The sequence below is a fragment of the Mus caroli genome, chromosome 17 (assembly GCF_900094665.2).
Source record: "Mus caroli chromosome 17, CAROLI_EIJ_v1.1, whole genome shotgun sequence".
Taxonomy (NCBI): domain Eukaryota; kingdom Metazoa; phylum Chordata; class Mammalia; order Rodentia; family Muridae; genus Mus; species Mus caroli.
In genome coordinates, this window is record NC_034586.1 from 43,829,297 (window position 1) to 43,838,001 (window position 8,705).

At 51.6% G+C, this 8,705-nt stretch overlaps 1 protein-coding gene across 4 annotated transcripts in view; it reads left to right on the plus strand.

Annotated features, from left to right (window-relative positions):
- The first annotated feature begins 3,433 nt into the window (after positions 1 to 3,433).
- The window catches only part of Trerf1 (transcriptional regulating factor 1), a 225,493-nt gene continuing 220,221 nt past the window's right edge, over positions 3,434 to 8,705 (plus strand). For all 4 annotated transcript variants that reach the window (XM_029471314.1, XM_029471315.1, XM_021149160.2 and 1 more), the window contains exons 1-2: positions 3,434 to 3,547; positions 3,967 to 4,052. The gene's annotated coding sequence lies outside the window, so the exon portion shown is untranslated. The remainder of the gene's footprint in view (positions 3,548 to 3,966; positions 4,053 to 8,705) is intronic.

The following is an 8,705-nucleotide window of genomic DNA, read 5'->3' on the forward strand; positions in this document are numbered from 1 at the left end:
AAATAATTTCAGGTTCTGGGGACATAATTTTTTCCTGTGTGTGTGTGTGTGTGTGTGTGTGTGTGTGTGAGAGAGAGAGAGAGAGAGAGAGAGAGAGAGAGAGAGAGAGAGAGAGAAGGACTATAGGATTCCATTAAAAACAAACAAGGGCTTTTGCAGTGGTTTTCTAAGGCTTGTAACTATTAAGTTGGTCAAGCCTCACCTTGTCAATTTATTGTATGTGCCATTGTTCCAGAGAGAGGGAGTTTGCTCAAGATCTTCTGGGCTAACTCTCTTCAGCGACACTCTCTGCTCCCGGTGAACTTGTGGATCACATAAGTGTGGTGTTTGAAGGTGGCCGTGCAGTTGCATGAAGCCTTCTGCAGCCTGTGGTCTAGGAGCCCCTGCAAACCTGGGTGGTAAAGGTCTGTATTATGACCCGGGGCCAGTTACTTAACTGCAGCCTGGAACTTCTGATCTGTTGGGGTTTCTTATCTGCCCCAGGGAGGAGCTTTTGTTTGGAGATCTTTTGTCTCTTGGTGCTCTGTGGGTGTGAGTGCTGACCTTTGGAGGTGGAGAGACTCAGGTTTGTAGGAAGGGCAGGGCGATGCTTTCTCCAAGGTCTCTAGAGGAATCCAAGCCAACTCGCTCAGGGAACCGTCAGGCCCTGGGGCAGTGGTGGCTCTCAAGCTTAGCAAAGGGCCTTCCTTAGGGCCAGTTCTGTGATTGCCTGGCTGCTAGAAGGTCTGGAGAAAGGCCCGCCAACTCCAGGGAGTCAGAGATGAAGGTGTAACTTCTAGAAGGGTTCTTGGAGATAGGGGAAGTGGACTGGAACACTGAAGGTCCAAAAAGGTCTAGTAAAATCAAGTAGGTGAATGGTTAGGGAGGCCACCCCCCTCTGGAACAAAGCAGTGGCAAGGCTTTGACTGAAGGAAGAGAGGGCTGCAGGGATGAACTACGCCCCCCACCCCACCCCACTCCCCGCGCAAGGCGGGTGGGGTTGCTTCAGAATCTACTTTATCTGAGACCAACTAGGAGGGACTTGCAGGGTTTAAAAGGTGGTAAGCTGCGGTGTGGGACACTAGTGTCTTAGTAAGGGCGGCAGTCTTAATGGAAGCAGAGGATTGGCAAGGTAAGGGTGAGCAAGCTTTGCTCCTCTTCGCTGTCCTTGGCTCTTTGCTTAGTCGAAAGGACCCGGTCCAGGGCCAGAGGGTCACTGAGAGAAAACAGACCCGAGCCTCTTTCTGTTTCTTTCAGAGGGTCTTCCTGGTTCAGGTGTTTTAGAATTTATAGGACTAGATGAGAGGGCTTTCCAGTGCTGAAGATGGAGAACCGTTACCCCTCCAAACACACCCACCCACCTACCCACCCACGCACGCGCGCGCGCACACACACACACACACAACACACATATACACACCGCCTCCGCGGCTTTTGGCAGCAGCTTCTTCAACCCATGACCTCATGCTTTAAGCTTCCATATAGTCTTTCTCCCGCCCTGTCCACACCCGGAGCCCAAGTGGGGGTGGGGTGGGTCAGGGACAGTGGCTTATCTCGCGCCAGATTTGAGGAGAAAAGGGCACAACGATTACTCCACACAGGGGAGGGAAAGGATGGTAACTTTTCCTCGTGGGGGAAAAAAAAAAACAACCAAAAAACCTTGTTGTCCTACAGATCCTCCAGCACTGAAGTCTAGATCTCCGCGCCGGGTGGCTGGTTTAGTTGAACTATCTTTGGTGCACGTTTCCTCAGACTAGAAAAGAAGTACGGAGATGGCTGGAGATGCCGGGGATGTTGGCCTAAGGTCGTAGCACCTGGACTGATCTGCAGACCCGGGACGAGGTCTTGTTCGGATCCTTTTCCATTTCCGAGGCCAGCCAGAGCCCCCCGAGGGGGGTTCGAACCCTTGGCTAGCCTGCCAGCCGGCGCCCTGCCCCCTTGCTCGCAGCTGCTCTCCGTTTGGGTGCAGCGGTTTTCCCCCGCAGAGCAGGAGGAGGAGACAAGCCCAAGGAGGGGGAGCGACTTCAGGGCTCGGGTTTCTGCAACCAATGCCGAGCAGCCCCGGGCGGCCCCCCGGCGGCGGGCCCTCCTCCCCGGCACCACGTTCCACAGTCATGGCGCACGGCGAGGGGCGGACGCAGGGCCGCACCCGCGCCCCCTCCTCTCCTCCCTCCCTCCTGCCCGCCTCTCTCCTAGGCAACATCCCTCCCAGACCCAGCGGAGATGGAGACCTCTCCCCGCCCCCAAGGGGCAGAGGATGGAGGCGCGAGCTTCTCCAGAACCCGCAGATCCCTTCCTGGGAGCACCCCCAGGCCCTAGAAAGACCCGGGGATGCGGTGGTGGCGGTGAGGGTTCGAGGCACAATCCTTTTTGCAGCCTGCCTGGATCTTGGTATCTTTGCAAATCCTTAAATAAACAACAACAAAAATCTCCCAGCCCGAGTCGTTAGATTTGCAACGCGCCTTTTACAATAACCGCGACTGCGACGCAGGAAGCAATCCTGCAATGGGTCCGGAGTGGGAAGGCCGCAGCTTCCCGGCCACCAAGCTGCTCTCCCACCCCTCCCACTCCAAGGGGGCCTCGAGTCCCCCACCCCCTCCTGGGATCCGAGTCTCTGCTACACTCCGAGGACTGACAGGTCCTAGGCTCGTGGTCCCATCCTCTCCTGTTCAGAGACTCGCCAGCTTACAAAAGGTGCAAGCTCACGCATACACTACGTGGAGCGCGGAAAAGAAAAAAAAAAAAGTCGTCCGTGCACGGGCTAGGGAAAGGCTGCGAACAATGCACCGGGCGGCCCGCGCCTGCCGGAGCGCGGCGCCCCGGGGGACAGGGGCGGCGGGCGGGGGCCGCGGCGGAGAACCCGCCGCGCTGGACACCTTACTTCCTGCTTCCCCGCCCGCCGCCAGCCCCAGCTCTGCGGAGGGATATCTCTCCCCTCCTCTGTCCCTCTCCCTCTTTTACCCGCCTGTCTGCCCCCCCCTTTTCTGACCCCCCCCCCACTCCACCCCGCCTTTCTCCTTTTGCAAGAAAATAATTTGACAGTCGATTTGCTGACAGGGGAGGAATTTGCATCCTGGATTTAAAAAAAAAAAAAAAGGCCGAGAGGAGCTTAGGAACGGTTGCTAGGGGTGGGTGATGGGTGAAAAGGGGTGGGTTGGGGTGCTGGGGAGCGGATCCGGAGGGCTCGGGGAGGGGGCCATGCAAAAAGGTAAGGCCAGGTTAGCGCTGCTCGGCCCTGAGTGGGCTGCGGCCGGGGGAGGGGCGAGAGATACATATGTATTTCTGTCTCCCCAGCACACCCCCTTCCCTCTAAGCGATGGCTGAGAGGCGGTGCATGCAGATGGGGAGTAAGTTTCCTGGAGGGGAGGAGGGTGGATGCACGCGCGCAGCCCGGCGCTGCAAATTTCCACCGGGGAGGGAGAGAGTGGCTGGATGCGGAGAGTTTGGAGTTGGAGGGCAAGGAAGGGAGCAGGGCCTGGGAGAGGGGGGGAAAGAGGGGTGCTATTGGTGCTGTATCTGGGAGTAAGTTTCCAAGAACGAGAGAGCCTGCACGCTTGCTTGCTAGCTAGTAAGTTTCTGGCCGGGGAGGGCGCGTGAGGAGGAGAGGGGTGTGCATGTATATAGAAGGGGGGAGGGGGGAGTAGATTTCCTGCGGGGAGGTTGAATACATATGGAGAGGAGATTTCCTGGAGGGAGGGTTGAGGCGTAGACCGGACCGAGTAAGTTTCTTGCTGGGGTGGTGGCTGAAGGTGGTGAGTTGGTGCTTTAGAAAGCCCTGAGCTTCCCACCCGGGACTCAGGGGGGAGGGGGCCGTGCTGTGGGAGGGAGGGGCGAGGGGCCAGGTTCCCTGCTTTGGGAGAGGGGCTTGCATCTGGGGAGTATGTTTCCTGGCGGAGCGATATTTGTTTACAGGCTGAGGGCAGTACTGTAAATGAGTAGCTGCGAGAAGGCGGCTGACATAAATTAATATTGAAATTATTCCATCAGCTCGGCTCGCCCCCCATCTCACCCCCCCAAGTGGAGATTGGTCGTCTTGTCGGATTGCCCAGGCACTTGTTGCCGAAACAGCCAAGGTAGGCGAAAAGCTTATTAAGTTTCATTTAAAAAAAAAAATAGTTGGGAGGAGGGATGCTCCGTAAGAAGATGGGGGTGGAGTGTGGAGGGAAGCCTGCGGGGGACACAGAACGACAAGTCTCCCGCGGCCTCTTTACTTTCAGTACGTTAGCAGGGCCTTTTCCCTGCTCGCCTTCTTCCCTGTTCCCTCTCCGGGCTCATAGCATCCCAGCAAAGGGGGAGGGGTGAGGTGGGCGGTGTAACTGGCAAACCCCAGCTTAAAGGGTGTCGGTGGTGGGTTTGAAATTGAAGGTTGGTATATTATAAAGCCTCCATTCTTCCAGCCAAGAAACCGCAGGACCCTAGGGATGTGTCTTTTGGGGTTTTTGACATGATGCATATGTGTATATATGTGAGTCTGCGGGCTCTGTGGGGGCTGGGTAGTCCCCAGAAGTAAGTGTGGCCACCCAGGTGGGAGAAGTGTATAAGCAGGCGAACTTGCCTCTTCACTCCCCAACTTCAGTCTGGGAGTCTGGGAAGTTACTGCTGGTGGGCTGAAGAAGCAGAAATTACAAACCAAAGCACGGTTTTAACCCACCGAGGCAGGCTGACAGCACCTGGCAGGCAGCCTCTGGCCAGCGCCTGGCTGGAGCTTGCAGCCCGCCATCCTTGGGTTAAAGAAGAAAAAAAAATGCCTTGGGGTTCCGGGCAGGTTAGAGTCAGCTTGCTGTCAAACTCCTCAGACAAATGTTGCTTTGGTAAGTGAAGTGTTTGTGTTGTAGTCAGTGCTTGGTCTTTCGTGGTCCTGGACGGTCTTGCTAAGTGTGTGGAAGTCATGCTTCGACATGACCAGTTCAGGCATGGCCCAAGACGTCAGCAGAGCATGCCTGGGAGAAGCAGTTTCCTTGGCCTTTTCCTCAGGCAGTGGAGGTGATTTTAAAAAAGAAAGAAAGAAAGAAAGAAAGAAAGAAAGAAAGAAAGAAAGAAAGAAAGAAAGAAAGAAAGAAAGGAGTTTTACATTGTCCCAGGCAGTGACAATCTTTTGCACCCTCGGTACTTCTCATTTAAGGAGTTCTGTGGGGAAGTGTGCTTTGTGGCCCTCTCCAACAAGATGCTTGGAGGAGCCAGCACTTAGCTAGTTAAACCAGCAGTCTTTGCCTCTCCTGGTCTTTCTTGGCGCTCAGCCTACTGGGTTCTGCAGATACTTTCACTTTGATGGGTGCTGGTGTGGGGAGTTGAACTTGGCCAGGAGAATTTGAGCACCAGGGGGTCTGGCCAGGAACTGGTTAGTAGGGATAAGGCATAACCACCCAACACTGGGGTTAACTAAAGTCGGTTAAGCTTTCCTGAGTTCTGTAAACAGGTTTTGAGTTTAGAAAGGGAAAATGGGTTAAAAACAAAACAAAACAAAACAATAACAACAACACCCCCCTTATGTTACTGATAAACAGTCTGTTTTTCCTTCTCTCCTTCCTCCCATCAGGCTTCAGAATCAAGGGATTAATATTTGGCAGTTTGAGTTGAGTTAGAATTATTAGTGCCACCTATCACATGTTCCCAACTAGGCATTAGCTAAACAAACTAGCTGTTATCTTTAACTGGGCTAGCAGCTGAGTCTGATTGGGTGTATACGCTCGGAGAGTAAATAAGAATTCCTCATGTGTGTTTATTCCAGGGTGGAATTATTTACATGTCTAACCTGGGAGCTAAGAATGGTTCCCCCCCCCCCCCCCTTAACATTTATTTTATTGTCTCGCTTTTGGCCATTAATCAAGTCACAGTAGCGCCCCCCCCCTGCCATTCAACTGAGAATGTTCTCGTGGTAATAAAGGCTTGAAGGCCCAAGAATCATAATTCATTCTTTTTAAAATATTGTGACAATTGTCAGGATTTGATTTACAGGAATTGATACCCGGAGTGACACACCCCTTTGGGCCCCGCCCTTTCAGGCATGTCCATTTTCGCCAACTGATTGTTTAGAAGGTAGCCTGACATGTGGGGGGGGGTGAGAGGGGGAGGGAGGGAAGGCGCCTTTGCTTTATGCATTATAGGCACAGAGAAGATTAATTTTGTAGGTTCCAGGGTGAACGTGGGTCTTTTCACAGCTTGGTAAGCAGGCATCCACGTAGCAGGCATGTGCTAATATCAGAGAGCACTGACAGAAGCCTACTGTGGAAAGAGTCCGTCTAGCAGCTGTGCAGAGAGCACTCTGTTAACCGGCCTGGGCCTGTGCTATTTGTTGAGTTCAGAGTTTAAATTATAAAGAGGGGAGAGAGGAGAGGGTGTTGTGTTCCGTGCCTCGTATATAAAAATGTGCAGACACGGAAAACAAAGCTTATTTAGAATTTTCTCTTTCTTCTTTGATGTATGGGTTTATCGTAAGAACACAAAGTATTGTTTTTTTCTCCCACTAGGCGGGGTGGGGTGGTGCACAGAAGAATTTGCCAAGAGGCTGATGGGGTGAGAAGAGCTAAAATTGTTTATATTTAGTAGTTGGTTTGAGTTTGTGGGCATTTCTAACGTGACAGAACTTCTAAGGTGGCTGTATGCTCAAGACAGGCCAAGGTGAATCTGAAAACGGATAGGGTACCAATTTCTCGCCGTTTCTCCATATGGAGGTTATTATTATTACTTTTAGAAGGATAGCTCTTTGGGTTCCAGCTTTATTCTAGAGTCACGTGGAGTGAGAACCCAGAGCTCTTGACACTGTCTTCCTGGGCCAACGGCCAAATTGCTTCATGGACTCGGGGCGAGTTGATTAACTTCTGTTTTTTGTCTTCTCCTGGAGAAATGGATTTGTACGTTGGCATTCCACAAAGGCGCTTGAGCGGCCTGGCAACTGTGCCAACCTGTAAAAGCCATTTCTTAGGAAAGCCTGCTGTTGGTGTAGAGTCCCTCATTCATTTATGTCTTATGGATTTTTTTAAAAATACTTTTAATTGTGTTTTTGTGCGTGAGTCTGCATGTGGGTATGTGCACATGTGAGTGCAGATTCCTGCCGAGGCCAGAGGCATGGGGCTCCCTGGAGCTGCAGTTATAGGCAGTGGTGACCCTCCTAGTGGGTGCTGGGAATAAAGTTCCGTTAGTCTGCCAGGAGCAAGCAGTAAGTGCCCTTCACTACTGCTGAGCCACCTCTCCAACCCTGTTGTAGATTTATTAAAAAAAATCCTAATTATACATGCTGCTGTAGAGGGAGCTTGTACTTTCAGGCACCCAAAATAATTTCAGTTCATCTTCGAAGTTTCCTCTCCAGCCAGCTGGCTGGATGATCTAATGCTTAGTCGAGCTTGAGGTTAGTTAACGCTGTTGTTCCCGGGCAGCAGGTAGCTTTGGGGAGGCGAAGGGGACCCTCAAAGCTTAGTGTGACCTTGCCTGATGAGCTGTGAGCTCACGGGTGGGCTATTGCAATCCTGCGAGTGGTGATAGGGTCCTTACTGACTGACGGTGTATGGTGACTTCCGGGACCTGGACTGCCACTCTGGGCTTTTTGGGAGAAAGCTCTAGATGGTTTTATTGACTTTGGGTATCGATCCAGAAAAATAAGGATCCAAACAGGTGCTCCAGACCTGCCCTGGAGCCACACAAGCCCTGCTCATTTCTGAACTCACGAAACTGTGTGGCTGAAACAGGGAAGAGGGCTGGAGTCCTCAGAGATCTTGTGGGAAGGCTACAATCTTAAAGGATCTTGTGGGTTAACCGTATTTTTAGATTTTCATATTGGAGAGTAACTGGTGAGGTTAAAATATAGTTGAGATTTTTCTCTTTACCCCCACCCCGTCCGGAAAGGGACTAAAACCAGCCTGATTGCATTACTGGTATGCTTATCAGTGTGCTATGGGCGTGCGTGCGTGCGTGCGCGCACGCGCATGCGCATGCGTGTGCGCATAAGCAAGCCAGAAGTCAGTGTTGCCTGTCTTCTCCTCAGGTGCCCTGTCACCTTATTTATCTTATTTATTCATTTGACTTTTATTTGTGTATATGTGTACCCCTGCGCATGTGTGGCTGTCGAGGGTAGCTTGTGGGAGTTGATTCTCTGCTTCCACTTTGTGGGTTCTGGAGGTCAAACTTAAGTTGACAGTCTCTGTGGCATATGCCCTTACCATGTGTCCCCATCTGTCCCAGGCCTCGTTCTGGCCCTTTTCACTTTAAATTTTTGAAACAGAATTTCTCTCTGAATCCAGAGCTCATTCATTCAGTGGCTGGCCAGTGATCTCCCGGAACCCATCCTCCTGTCTCTGCCTCCCTGTGCTCCACTATAGCCGCATGCCATCGTGTTTATTGTTTCGTTTGTCTTAGGTGGGTGATGGAGATCTGAACTCAGGGTCCTTCTGCCTCTGCAGCCGCCACTTTACCCACTGAGCCATCCTCCCTAGGGCTGCATTTTTAAGAACTATTAAAGTCTTTCTATGTGAATTGCTCCATGAGTCTTTTAGAAAATCTCTTCTGAGTTAAAGGACAGACACAACCACCAAAAACCCCTCTGGGATGTTTTCTAAGAATTTGAAATTCCCAGAATAGCCACTTAGAGGAATTCAGGCCGAGGAAATGAATATTTAGGTTGTTTGTTCCCACCTAGGGGACAAGAAGCTAGGAGCGGTGTGGGTTATGCTGGCTACTGATCTACTGACATTGAAAATACTTTTTTTTTTTTTTTTTTTTTTTTTTTTTTTTTT